Genomic DNA, 15,553 nt, shown 5'->3' with positions numbered 1-15,553 from the left:
TTAATGAAACCCTTTTTTATTTGATGTCTTATGGATTAAATTAGAGATAAGAAAACTAATTGATGGCTCCACCCCGTGTCTAACTAGGCACAGGTGGCCTCATCAAGCCTGATGACAGTGACTGCTGTTGGGAATCTGGGCATGTGAAAATGTGTGGAGGTTACCTTTTCACGGGGAACTGATTTTGTTTTTAATCTTATTTATTTTTGCAGAAAAACAATCTGAAAAAATATAAAAAATCGTGAGCCATAAATGGGAGTGAGCAGCCAACAGATGGCTGCTTTGCAGTGAGTTTGGCTACTGTGTCACAAAGAAATCTGGGATTGTGTTTATTGTTACTGATTAAGCAAGAGAAATATGTTGCTTTGGCAGTGGACAGAATCTTGTAATTCAAAACACAAAACCTCCAGTTTTTCAATTTTAATTTCTGTCGTTTGGGTTCCAATCTCATTCAAGCTGACTGTCAGTAAAGCAGGGTGTAGACCTCTTAGACTGTCTTGTTGAGGTGCAGCTGAATCCAGCATACATCCAAGATGGGCTGTGATTAAGAAGTTTTCTGCATGGCCTGTTAACCCTTTGAAACCTGAGCCAATTGGTTCGATTTCTTTTAAAAACACAGGAAGAAGGCAGTGATCAACAAAAGAAGAAATGACCTAAAAAAAATTATCAAGAAATTGGAAATTAAAAACAAGAAAATAAGTTTAAAAGAAAATTAAAAACAAAAAAGGAAATTACCTGGATAGAGTGCTTAAAAAGTATAATAATTCTGTAACATAATTTTAAAATGTAATGATGACAGTAATTATAAACAATGTTTTCCCCTAGCTTTATTCTTTTTTCACTCGTGTGTTTTTAAATAATTTTCTTGATCAATTTTTTCCCTGCAGTCAGGGACAATTCTTTCCAAGTTGCTCATTGCCTTTTTTAAATTTAATTTTATTTATTTATTTTACTTTTTTAAGAAATCGCACCAATTATCTCCGAGTTCAAAGGTCTAAATACTTGTGAAAGGCACCTGAAAGCAGCACAAGAAAAGTGATGTCGCTCCAGGTTTAACACAGTAAAAGGAGCCCAAGCAGCACCCTACAGAGATAAAAAATGAAGCCAACACAGCAGTGCCAAAAACTGCAGTTTCTCTAATGGCCACTTGAGGCTGGCTCAAGAAGTGAGTCAATCCTCATAGTCCTTCATGTTAAAATGCCCAACTTTACAGCAGAAATAACCATGTTTACAGCCTAAAATGTTTTTGTCTCTTTAGCTAATTTTCAACATTCATGACAACTGTATAGTGGTTGGACTTCCATATATCTCACCCATTCATAGATTAATAACTCTTAAAGATATGCACACTTCCCAGCGTAGCCCTTTTGAGAGACAGTTGGGCACCTTCGATTAACAAGTTGCAACCAGGGTAAGTAATGTAACCATGGTGTAACCCCAGATTTACATAGGCATATTTGTAGCTGTCACTATTACAGCGTGTTTTCTGTTCATGAAAGTGAACTGTTACATTTTGGGCACCTTAAAAAAGTCTTGTCCGATTGTAAAAGATCATCGGATCATCGGATCCTTCTCTAAGAAGTTAGATGTTCAGTTTTTCTGGTAAGTATTTTGTTTCAATGGTTTTAAGTCTGATTTTTGCTGCAAAAATTACCATAACATTATCATAGTTAACCATAGCTGTAGATAGAGTGGTGTGTTGATGACACTTATTTGCAGGCCTACATGGATGTTTGTGACCTAGTTCCCTCATCATTTTAGGCACTTAATCAAAAGCCCATTGACTTCGATACAAGCGAGGTGGGAGTGCTAAAATGCTAACTCATTTCCGGATGTTAGCACTCATTCCTGGCTAGCAGCTATAGTGTCAGGGTTAGCTCCAAAAATCCAAGATCGCGATGGCCAAAATGCCAAACTCAAGGCTTCAAAACCAGAGTCCACAAATCAATGGGTGACGTCACGGTGGCTATGTTCATTATTTGTACACAGTCTACCATCATAACACACGATAGCAAGGTCGCATCACCTGTGGGTAACTCGAGGCTAAGGAAGCTAGTAGATTAGGGTAGGCGTGATGCTAAGCTATCAGGGTAGCAACAGTGGATACCCCTAATGCTAAATAAAAAACAGCAGGTCTAACATGATCTGGACTTTGCACAGAGAGTAATAAAGTGAATCATTAGAGGAGATAAGATTCAGAACAGTGAAGAGATTAAAACAGAAAATTGAGCAGCTATGCAAAGACGCAGCGACCCCTTCCCCCCTCAGTCTCAGCAATGACCTCACTGCCCTTGTTTTCCACCACCACCAATCCTATAATTGCCTCTCCAACACACACACACACACACACACACACACACACACACACACACACACAAATCCAGACAGCTGTGTTTACACTCAGTGGGTCTGTGGGAACTTCCTGCTGACCTCAGCACAGACAGACAAACACCACACAGGCCACAGACTCAGATCAATAGCTGATCATATGGATCTTTCCACACAATCACATTATTTCTAAATGGACGCACACAATCAGACTGAAGAACTATTTAGCGTCGCACTATAACTCTGAAGTATGCCCTGTGGTCAGTCTCTTTGTTGTTATGACAGTACATGTGTTGTTTTTCCCACCATGACTTCGTCTGAGGAGCCTGAAACCTTCATCAGGTTTTTACAGTATGACAAGCCGAGCACTGAGGCAGCACTAACCTTTTCACCCTCTCTAATGGTTAACATGGCTCATAACACAAATACACACACGGTCCCTCTGGTCCTGTCGGTAAAACAAAGGTCTCATTCATAGTCGTCGATCTGACTTTAGCTGAGGGTCAGGAAGTTGAGGTGGATCAGATCACTCCTGGTGAAAAATAGACACATCACGGCACACTCCCAACTGAGCCAACTCCCTTTCTTTCTTTCTTTTTTTGGTGCACTTCATGGTGTAGAAGCCAATGTCAGACATGTTAATATCATCTTTCTTAACAGCTGTGTACTATTTAAATGCAAGTTTTCTACCTAATACCTTTATTTATATATACATATGGATGTTATTATGTAGCAAAAATATGTTGAAGCTTTACATTTATATGTTGCTGTGGTTAACATGTTAGGTTAGGCACCAAAACCATTTGGTTAATGTTAGAAAAGATCATGTTTTAGCTTGAAATACCCTGTTTTGGGGGCTGGACAAACATAAATAACTTGCTAAATCTAAATCATTGTTGCTTACTGGTCTTGAACAGTGGTCTGCAGCTTAACGGGCATCTCCCCTAGGTGCTATGCCATCCGCCATCCCCTCCACCTCCCATTGACAAAGTCAGTTCATATACTACGTCACTTTAGAAACGTTGATATGATGCGTATTTTATGTGCAGATGTAACATAAGTGTGGTTTTCTAAAAAAGTACAATGCCAACATTTTCTTCTAGTGACTGGGCTGTTACATGAGTTGTCCGTTAGTTACGGAGCGTTAAGCTCTTTGTACACTGCCTGCTCAAGGCGGAAATGTTGCGCTGTTGTTTCGCCTCATCATTCTGTATGAAAGGTATGATAGAAGCAGCTAACTCCAAGAATAAAAACGGCAATTTAAAATGTCTGCAAAATGGGAAGACAGTAAGGTCCAGGAGCTCCTTATCCTTAAACTCCCATACAGCAGGGACAATAAATGATTGTTACTGCCATCTTATGCCATTATTATTCTTTAAGAAGTGCTGCTTGATGTGTATGTGATATCCTCCTAAGACCCAAGCTTTTGTTTGGTATGCGTTTTTAATTTCTCCTAGCTATTCTGGATCAGTAAGTATAAAAAAAACGAAACATTGTCAACGATAGTAAAGTCCCAATGTCCTCAAACAAGGCAACAGTAAAGTCCCGAAGTCTTCAAACGATTACTTCCTAATTAACAGTCTTAGCTTGTTACTGTTGGTCAAAGTTGTTGCCATATCAAACTACAAATATTATTCGTCAGAAATAAACAAGTCCCAACCATAAAATCTGATCAGGTTTTGGACCTTGTCCACTTTGGTGTCGGGATCAGCTGCAGACTGACAGAGATGGCTGCGATCTTGTTTTTACATGAATTAGTGTATTGTGCTCTTATGACCACTAGATGGCACATAAATTGTCCACGAATGAGGACAACAGGTCTAGGTTAGATTGAATGAAGTATAGGGTCAATTAACACTAAATGTGGTGTCTTCATATGAGGACACAGGGTCTCAGGGGGATATATCACACTAGAGTGGCAGCAGAAAAGAAAAAAAGCCGGCATAATTAAGGGTCTTTGTCGTTGCCCTATCACGGGATCTCTGTATAAAAAGGGCTTTTGACTTTTTGTAGTAGGGCACCATTTGGACAAAAGTCCATTCTCGGACCTTTTGTTTTGTACACTCAAAGTCTCTACCCTAGTTTGTAAGCCATGCATTCAGACATTAGAGCATATAAAAGCTGTCTGGCTGAATATTGTTAATGTGGCTGATGGACTTTCACTCCCATGACCACAAAGTCTGCCTCATTCATTATGCAACAGTGCGTCTACAGTCCAGACGACACCCTCCTCTGCTTTCCCTGATTGAGCACTATCACTGCGAGCTGTGATGTCTCCGGAGTAATGCACAGTGCTTTAGGGCATCAGTATCTCGTTTGCATCACCAGCATTAAGCGACAGAAATGATAATATACATTCATTTTCTGTTTATTCTAGAGGCTATAAAGGAAAGCAGGTGAGAGATTAACGTCATCATGGTGAGAGCTGGATGACTTTTTGCCTGTCAACAACCCCACTGGAGTCGATATGGGAGTTACTATTCCGACCAAATCAATGACGTAGACAAGAATTATCACACTGTTATACATATATATGTGGCATAACAAGTATCAGAATGATTACATGCTCACTCACGCAGCCATAACTGCGCCAGCTAGTACTAAGAGAGCAGCGAGAGCAGAAAATCACATATATTTTTCTAGCGAGCCGGTGCAGCCTTTCTCCATAAATACAGCCACCTCATAAATTTCATTGCATCAATTTGCATTTTGCATGCCCTTTGCTTCAAAACACATACTTAAGAACAGCGTACCATAAAAGCAGACGCAGAATTATAGACAGTACTATTCTGAGCCGCTTGAACGTCATTCCGATGGGGGGATGTTGTCACAGTGTATCCTCACTACGTTTTGAGCCAGGAAATGCATTTCTCTTGCACAGTAGAAGGGCAGACTGCAGTCTTTTTAATGGTCCTAGGTGACAAAAACTGAACTGTTATAGGGCAAGTTATAACAATCAGTAACCATAAATTTCAGTGCCAATGAAATTCTTGCAATTATCCAAAAAAGGACTGACTTTGTCGGCTTCATCAAATCTACCTGAAAGAATAGCACGTTCTATCTTCGCCCTTACTTTCTCTGAGTTTGCTTGAGTGATCATTTAGTATGCTGCAATGATAATTTGGTTAGAAACACTGGAAAGTTCATTAGTCTATAAATGCGGTGGTATGTGGCATGATTCTTGTTGTATACTCAAAAAGGGGACCTATAATGCTCATTTCCAGGTTCATAAGTGTATTTTGGGTTCCTCCCAGAACATGTTTACTTTAATGTACAAAAAAACCCATTGCATTCTCCTCATACTGGAACCCCTGTGTTCATACTCTGCCTGCGACGGATGGTCAGGTTTAGGTGGTTCTCATGTGTTGTTCGCACGTATACCTAATGCACCATAATTTGTATATAACCCAACATAATCATAAAGGCTGTGATCACAGGATGAACACACAGAAAGGAGTAAAGAAGGAAGTGGGATGCAGACCTAAAGTCCACATAAGGAGGCAGGCTGGGGTGGTGGATGGATCAAACAAACACACGACTTTCCCCAGGAGTGTTTGTATCCCATGTGAAACCAGCTGAACATTAATTTTAAGGTACATCATCACGTTAGTTTAAGTATGGAACTTTATGTCAGGTATGTAAGGTGACGACAGCCAACCATGATTCTTAACCTTAACTTAACCTAACTGGTACGGGCGCTAATTCATTTGATATCATACAAACCACTGAATGAATTGTTAGCGCCTGTCTCTTTGAGAGTCCCTCCCGAAACAGCCCCGTCTACTCTGATTAGTCAGTGTTTCTGGGTCTTGTGTATCTCACCGTCACTGTAGCGGGGGAATGACTGTAACAGAAGAAAGTGGCACTTTCTACCATGAAGCATCAACAACTAACGCCTCTAAATCAGTGGTTCCCAAGTTGTGGCTTGCAGTCCAAAAGTCAGTCATTCTGAATGGACCGCAAGTGACTCATAAATGTGTCAAGTTTGTAGCACAGAGCTTTTATTTTGAAGTGCCATTTCCTGCTGTAGAGGGAGTGAATAACCGACAGCTACTTGACAGAGACGGCAAACTAGCTTGACGACATGGCCAAACAGAAGTATGACGCTGGATATTTTAAACTGTGTGGACCTAGAACTAATGACTAAGGACAAGTCTGGACCCCGTGGCTGGACCAGTTGGGAACCACTGCTCTTAAGCAAAACCTCCACAACCGCACAGGTTCCAACAGGAATATGATCCAAAATTGGGGTGAAATTACAAACATCAGCAACTAAGATTAAGTACGTGTGGCAGTGTAGGTAATGTAAACTTTTGCGGGAGCATGCCTGGAGCAAATGACTTCTATGAAGAAATCCATCATGAGTTGACGTCAGCTTGTCAGAAACTCTGAGGGTTTTGCTCTCAATGATTACTTTTACATTTGTTTACCTTATTATTTGAAACTATGGCCACGTTAATGTAAACATCCTTCAATAAAACATTATATATTACAGAAGATAAGAAAAAGCATTCTAAAAGTTCTAAGATGATTAACTGCAGTGGCCTTTGAGTGGAATTGTTGCTTACAAAAAGAATCCTAAAGTCAAGGAAGAACATGTTAAAATTAATATTTGTCATTTTCTGCTGACTTAAGGAAGACAGAATTACCCACCTGCCTTATAAAAGGTTACTATGTGGTATGATAACTGCAGTGATTGGCACGGGAAATAACAAGAATCGAAAACAGCTCCACCACAGATAAAAGCTGGTGGACTGAATCAGCCTTTAAGATAAAAACACCTCATACAGAGTTTGTCTGCGTGCATGTCAAGCTGGATACTGTTCAGCTTTGCACCAGTTTCCACACCAGCGGCCTTGCATGTAACCTCAGAAACATTACCATGTGGACTGTGAAAGAGATGTGTGCAGGGGAGACCCCAGACCAGGGTGGGGTCCTTCGCCACGGGTCGGCCCTGCTTTGTGGTTTCACTGTAAGCGAAGTGTTGATGAAGCCCATATGTGGAGAGAGAGGTATCATATTGTGTATTGTACCTTTGCTGCATCCTAGCAACATAATCAGCATATTGAATTATATACCAGTGGTACGTTTGACTCATAGTTGTGAATGTAAAATCATCACACTGCCAATTTTTCATTTATCTGTTTTTCTTTTAAAGCCCCGAAAAAACATAAACATATAGAGTCGTTTTACTGAATCTGAACCTAATTTCTGTTGTTTACAGTGCAGATTCCCGTCACAGCCATGTATAATCATGTTAGCTGTGGGCTTGAAAGAATGTGAAATCTCACAGCGCTGCATTGCTTTTGACATGGTTTTCATTTAGAGTCTAACTCCTGGAGCATAGTAAATTACACCTTGTGACCATCTTCATCACTTCTGTATCTGACTTCAACAAGAAACTGTTTGAAATTCATAACTTCAGAAACAACAACTTTTAACATTATAATGGTGATGTTCCATAACACACGGTGCATAAGAAACAGAGAATATGAGCCTTGTCAAAGGATTCACGCTGATCAGGATGCTGCAAGGATTTCCTCTTGTTGTACCACTGCCTGTCTTCTGACTGAAGTTGTTATTGTCTTCTGATCCTTTATTGCATTTCATATGGGGGGAGGTACAAGGATCAGATTATGATGCAAGGTGTTATAGGTAACAGCATGTGGCCATCTGAGACCTCTCATAAGAGGCTTTTATTCTCTTGTGTTGTATACTGTAACAGGAGAAGGGCACTCAGTAGAGTGCAGGTCTCTGCGGGGCAGCTGTGCGACCACTCGAACTAATCACGGCAACTCTAGACCAGTGGTTCCCAACTGGTCCAGACACAGGGTCCAGATTTCTCCATAGTCATTAGTTTGAGGTCCACACATTTTGAAATATTCAGCATCATACTTGCGTTTGGCCATGTCTTCAAGCTAGTTTGCTGTCTCTGTGCAGAAGCGGTCCATTATTCACTCACTCTACAGCAAGAAACAGCACTTAAATATAAAAGCTCTGTGCCAGATATTCAATGTACCTCAACATAAAGTGTGTTTTTTCAAACTTGATACATTCGCGAGTCACTTACAGTCCATTCAGAATGGACCCGTGACCCACCAGTTGGGAACCACTGCTGTAGACAACCCTTGTAGTTCCAGCAAATACCCTGCAGCATGTTTCAGAGGCGTCCCTAAAGCTAAGAAAAACAGCACTTTGCCTATTATCTGTGGAGCGCTGTTGCTCCACAGATAAGAAACAATAAACAGAAGACAATAAAGCCTCCACAAAAATAGCATTTTAAGTCTTGTGCGTGATTTATCCTGGCTTCATATGAGCAGAGGAAATCTCTTGTTTGCAGCTAGGCAATAAAATATAATATATACAATGTAAAATGCCATTGGTTTGCGCTAATAATGTTAGCACGTTATATTTGTTTGGAAAACGTGTTCAGTATAAGACAGTTGTTTTGTCAGTGAACCTTGTGAGTTGTAATAGAGTCCAATTTTTTGTGACCTTTGTGAAATGTTGTTGCTGTTCCTGACTTCATATGAGTAGAGGAAAAGTCTGCTAGCCGCTAGGCTAATTTGTACAATGTAAAATGCCAAAGGCTTATGCTAAAAACATTAGCGTGTTGTATCAGGAAAAAATGAGCAAATATACAAAATCTGCAAGACTACCCCTCTGAAATGCTCCTGTGTGGCAGACAGAACAAAACCAGTTCATGGCCATGGCAGCTGGGATGCAGCAGACCTGCGCCTGGTGAAATTGTCCCTCCTGGCTCCCTTACAATCAAGATGGTAACAAAAACAGTCCACTTATGTATCTCGTAAGGAGCCTTATTTAAGTGAATCATAACACATAGGCAATGGAATTAATCTGCAGATGCTCCGGTTCAAAATGAGACCAAAGTTTCAATGGATATCAGTTTCTGAGCTGTGACAAAGCCCAAAATTTGACCTGAAACAGACGGTGAGGATTGTTGTTTTAAACTGGGATGAGTTTTGGTAAACTCATGGCCCCTGCTGCGCAGTAAAGAGGAGTGAGGAGTCAGCGGTCTGTGATGAAAAAAACAGTCAATAAAACAGTTCTTTTTCTAATCACTGCAATCATGAAAAATCCTTGAACGTACAGTCACAAATGTGCACACGAAATATTAGGCTGATTGGACTAATAGTTTGCATAGCTGCGTATAGACAGACACACATGATAAACACACAACTGGCATATAATAACTAGTCTGTAATACAAGCTACTACAGTACATTGTGTGTGCTATGTATATATGTCATGTGGTGGTGCTTTCATGGCGGTTTTATTTTGTTAATAATTTTCTAACACACAAGATTAAATGGTTTCCACACAAGAACTGTTTTGACTGGAAAAGACCTCAGAGTTGAGAGCAGACTGAGCAAACACTGTCCACTAATGGCAGCCGTGTTGCTTTACCATTTGTGTGTGCATACTTTGAGATCCTGCCAAGCCAACTGTATACGCTGCAGGTGACGGTATTTCACAGCTTCCTCCTGCTGTACAAACCCTGCACTGTCTGCTGTGTGTTTTCGCTTCCATAAAAGGGATGCAGGTGTGTGGGTTTAACTTGCACCTTCACCTCATGGTATGCCCCAGAACACACACTCTCACACACATATAGCTCCCGTGAGAGTTGTGTTGCCTCACACTCCCAGGTGAATCCTGATAAAAATAACTTCAGGCTGTATTCTTAACCCTGAGGGCATCTGAGTGTCAACAAAGCTTCACACCTACGTAGCCTGGAGATGTTTTTATCGAATAGGTTGGTGTCCAAGTGTACATGTGTGCAAAAATGCACAGACACACAGACACACAGACACACACACACACACACACACACACACACACACACACACAATAACTTCTGGATACTTTGTTTTGGAAAATATGTTCACGTGAGATGGCTCAGAGAACTGAAAGTCCAACAAGTTGCAGAAAATGCAAGCTTGTATGAAACAGGACGAGCTGTACAGTCTATTAGATCTGTACAGCGTGTGTGTGTTTATCTACACGAATGCTCCAGGTGAAGCTTTCATTCGTCAGATGTTTTGGAGTAACACCAGGAGCAGAGGTCACTGAACCCTCAGGGGGTGTTGCAATCCCTCTCCTCAGGTGACCAATAAGAATCCAGAAATACCTGGTGATTGGAAGGCAGGGGGAGGGGCTGCATCACTCGTCCTAGCAAAACATGTTGTTATTGTGTGTGGCAGAAAGTGTGCCAGAGGGGTGGTAGCTGAAAGGATTGATAAGGTGATTGAGAAATACACACTCTAAAGGGGATTGGATGGTTGACGGGGGGCGCGTCAAACTGCTTCCAAATGTGCTGAGGTTTTGCATGAAGCGAGTGGGTGTGTTTATGTTTGCTTTACCTATATGTGTCAGTCCGTGTTTGAGTTTCATTGTCTGCATGATTGCCTGTGTATATCCACTGCCACAGAGCCATATGTTTTTCATTTCAGCACCAACACAATACCACTCAGATCATTTTTCATAACATCTCTGATCTCTCACCCCTTGCCGTGTCACACGAGCTGTGTGGAAACCCTGCACCATTTGGCCCAAAGCTGTCCAAATATGGCCCGCAGCCCATTTGGTCACGCCTGCCCATTGCCCCGAAGGCTATGGCACTAAAAAAAAAAAATCATTCATCATGTTCCTAATTCAATCACCAGCAATTTTATTACAAGAGCACAACAAAGACAGATAACAACGGTTCTTATTTTCTCTGCTCTGTCTTTTCAAACCATTCAAGTTCAATGGCGAATGTAATTACCAGCAGCACATCTTGTGCTAAATGCTAATAGCAGCCATGGACAAAACCCCCTCTGTCTCCATTGCCTGGGCACGGGGAATGTTTTGTGCGCTGCAGAATCAACTCATTTAGGCTCTATTTGCCTTTATTATGTGACCTCAATATCAAGCCTATCATTTTCTCAGCCATTGTTCGAAACCCCCTCGCCGCCGTTTCTCCCACTCTCTCCCTCCTCCAGTAATCTGCATCAGTTTGGTGATAATTATAGCTTACTGGAAGAGATGTGGCTGGCTGTGAGCGCTGTCTCTTGGGCAGGGGAAAAAAAAACAGCAGGAAACACAAGGAGACTTCCATTTTTCCTTTCTCCTTTGGGAGACAGGACTGTGTGGGTGACTTTGGGTTGTAAACAATACAGCTGCTGCTCTTCTCTCCTCTGATTCTCACTTCCTGCCAAAAAAAAGTGGGCTGCAGGGGTGGATGCTTGCAGCTGTTATAATGTTATCCCCTTTCTTCTTTCTCACTCAAAACAGTCAGACATTTATATCAACACAGTTTCACTCACAGCACGTCAAGTACTGACACTTGGTCAGTAGCCCTACATGTCAATCTCTAGGTATCCTTCCAGCATTTTGGATTTTCAGGGAAGTTCTGGATATTCAGGGATGGTGTGTCAGTTAACACTAATTACATGCATTGTGTCTTATCAAAATAAGCTTCCATTTTCACAGGAAATTGACATTTGCTACTCATTAAATCCATGTCTCTTTTCAAAATAAACTTAGAACATAAGTAAAAACAAAACATCATGGTTCTAAAATAGGTAAGTTTGTCACAAACCCAATGCAATGCTATGGGACATACGTCATTAGCATAGTATGTTACATATAGTAGCACAAGAAATCACTTTGTTGACTTTGGATTTCAAATGGGACACAAACAGCAGTCTCCTGGGTGAAAGTCTGCAGTTTGATTGACCAATCCACCTCCATTCTCGTCCATCTAACGTGGACTGTCTCACTCTTATATTAACCCGGTCTCACTCCGAATCCAACACTTATGCAGTGACCTGTGGCGTCAGACACTGACGTAAAAAGCCATCCTTTAACGTTGGAATGATACGCGGCTGGTCGCCATTATAGTTAAGTGGTGATCGGTGGCATCAGGGAAATGCAGTGGGACAAGAACGAAAGTTAAGGTGGTAAAAGTTCAAGTAGGGCGCGTGGGATGGGTCCAACAAACACTGACTTTCACCCAGCAGAGAGGTGTTTGTGTCCAGTAAGATTCTAAAGCCAAACCCTGTTCTTTTTTCCTAAACCCAACCATGTGCTTTTGTTGTTGGAGGAAAAAACGTCAATTCACGTTGTTGTACCGACATACTGTGTTTATTTTGAAAGAGACTGTATGTAAATGTTAAATTTCCTGTGAAAACGGAAGTGAATTTTGAAGGAAGACGATGCATGTAACAGGCAGAACTTGACACAGTGTCCCAGAACGTCAACAATCAACACACCCAGTGTACCTTGCACGTCGTATCTAGACATGGAAAGTCCATGACCAAATGTCAGTATGTGATGAGGTCGGATTGAGAATGTGTTGTTATGGGACATACGTCATTAGTGTAGTATGCTACACATACTAGCACACTAAGTTGTCGTTGAAATAGCTTAATTGACTTTTTGTTCCACACGGGACACAAACGGCAGTCTCCTGGGTGAAAGTCTGGAGTTTGTTTGACCAATTCACCTCCACTCTCATCCGTCTTATGTGGACTTTCTCACTCTTTAATCTACAGCAGTTGATTGGGATGTCACAAAATGCTGCCCAGTGAGTCTCATACCACTACTAGAGGGTGTCACAGTGTGTCTAACAACAAGGGCCACGGACAGAGCGTTATATTGGACAAGTTGGGAGTGAGACAGTGTTGTTTGTACACTCTCTCCCTATAGACCGTATAAAAATAATGACTGTAGCCACTGTGGTGTCGCCATTGATTTGAAGCCTTCAGTTTGGCGTTTTGACTGTCGCCATCTTGAATTTTTGGAGCCAGGAGTGACTATATGTGGACGAGAGGATGGAGCTAACCCTAACAGTAGCTGCCACCTTGGTTAGCATGGTGCATTTACAGCTAATTCTTAAAAAACAGGCTAAAAACCCTGAAAACAAAATGTACTTACTGGAAACACTGAACATCTGATTTCTTGGAGCAGTGACTCTCAACATTTTTTACTTCAGGCATTCCTAAACTGACACACATTATGTCACAGACCCCTATTTTATAACATTTTGCCTTGGCGACCTTCATCTGAAAAAAATTTGGTTGTTAGATATGATTAAGACCAGAACTGTTGAAGTTGAGATAACCGTGGAGGAAGTGAAACCTATGACCACATCAGTCACTCTTAATCGCGCTGGACTCAATTCTATAGTGAACTGAATAGTGAAAATAAACTATTCCCCATTTTTTTAGGGACCGACCAGGAACTCCCTCAAGGACCGCAGGTTGAGAACCACTGTCTTAGAAAGTCTTTTAGTGTTACCAACTATGACTTATTTAAGTGACCAAAACATCACAATTAACTTTCATTGCCTGAAAACACACGGAAATAGCGACAGCTACAGTTACGCCTGTAGGCCTACTCTGTGAAGCTCGAGGTATGCCATATTTATGTTATCCAACCAACTTTGTTGCCATTTTAGCAACAGACACCCATCAAGTGCTGGCCCATGGGATAGGCAGTATCGGCGAATGCTAAGGGTGCCATCATCCATTGGGATCACCACAAATGGGGGAAGAAAAAAAATCAAAATGTTTATTTTTCACTATTTTTTACTAATACTATTACTACTATTATTTTGAATATTACATAAGGTCATAACTGCATAGCCAAGCCTACAAAATATAGAGAGACCTTTTTTTCTGGGTTCCTGCCGTCCCCTACCACCCTCCCCAGCTCGTTACTCTTTACCTGCTCTCTAGGAAAGATGGGTGAGTTATCCAATGTCACGTTGACCCCAAAGGGAGGAGACTTTGAGCTTTAGTAACATTTAAACAGGTGAGTTAAATAAACGTGGTATCATCACATACCGACAAAAAAGCTGTCCTTTCTTGTCTACATGAAATGTAGCTGGTCACTGCTATTGTTTAATGGTGCCTGGAGGCATCAGGGGAAATGCAGCTAGACAACAACTTAAGTTAAGGGAGCAAAATGTCAGACGAGGGTGGGTGGGACAGGTGGTGGATAGGTCCAACAACCTGAGAGGCCGATGTTTGCTTTCCATTTGAATGTAAAGCCAAACCCTGTTGTTTATTTTATAAACCCAACCACATGCGTTTGTTGCCTAAACCTAAAGCCCATATATGTGTTCGCTAAACGTAACCACGTGCGTTTGTTGCTGAGGGAAGAAAACGTCAGTTGGCGATATTGTACCGAGGTAGTACGTTTATTTTGAAAGAGTATTGTGTAGTGTATTTTAAAAACACACAGTGCGTGTAACAGGCGGAAACTGACGAAGTCCCAGAGGGTCAACAACAAATGCATCCAGGGTACCTTGCACATCAGATGTCGACTTGGAAAATTCACAACCAAGCCTTGATATGTGATGAGGAAGTGAGAGTATGTTGGTAAATTCGTATTCACACCTCGTTCAGTTGTCATGAATGATGAAATTAGCTTCACAGAGCAAACCTTTTTATTTCTTTTTACCATGATATAAACAAGTTTATTTCTGCTGTGAAGTTGGGGTCTATGGCAACTGACTCAAGACTCAAGTGGCCACTAGAGGAACTGCAGATTTTTCACTGCCATGTTGGCTTCATTTTTCAGCCCCAGAGGTTGCCACTTGACTCCCTCTCATACACACATACAAAATAACTAACTACCTACTTAACTGCTGTGAGGGGAACAGTGGTAATGGTTTCCAATATGTCTCTCAGTGTTCGTGTGTGTGTGTGTGTGTGTGTGTGTGTGTGTGTGTGTGTGTGTGTGTGTGCCTCTTCATACTGGGTGACCGTCTGCAGCACGTCAGTCTCTGAGCTTCTCAATGGTCGGATCCTGTTACACTAATGGCTGCAGTCTTGCCATCCTTCAATGGCGAACACCGTTCACCAGGGACGGATGGATGACACAGGGAAGAATGAGATACACACACACACACACACACACACACACACACACACACTTACACACTAGCATGTCGCAAGCGTACGCACATTGTATACACACGAATTGTATGAAGTAACAAAGGAACACATCTCCATTACTGGGGACTGTTACTTAGACGGGCATTTAATCGTGGAGATAACATGTCGTTCACCTAACAAGGTCTGGCAGCTTAAAATCCCACACAGCCTTTATTCCTCTCCATATCCTCCTGCCCTCCTTTCATCTTAGAGGACCACTTATCAATACAAGACATGTGGATTTCATATGGTTCCTTCACCAATATATGCCACAGTATGTGT

This window comes from Epinephelus fuscoguttatus, linkage group LG22 (assembly GCF_011397635.1).
Source record: "Epinephelus fuscoguttatus linkage group LG22, E.fuscoguttatus.final_Chr_v1".
Taxonomy (NCBI): Eukaryota; Metazoa; Chordata; class Actinopteri; order Perciformes; family Serranidae; genus Epinephelus; species Epinephelus fuscoguttatus.
Note: the sequence above shows the minus strand (reverse complement) of the source record.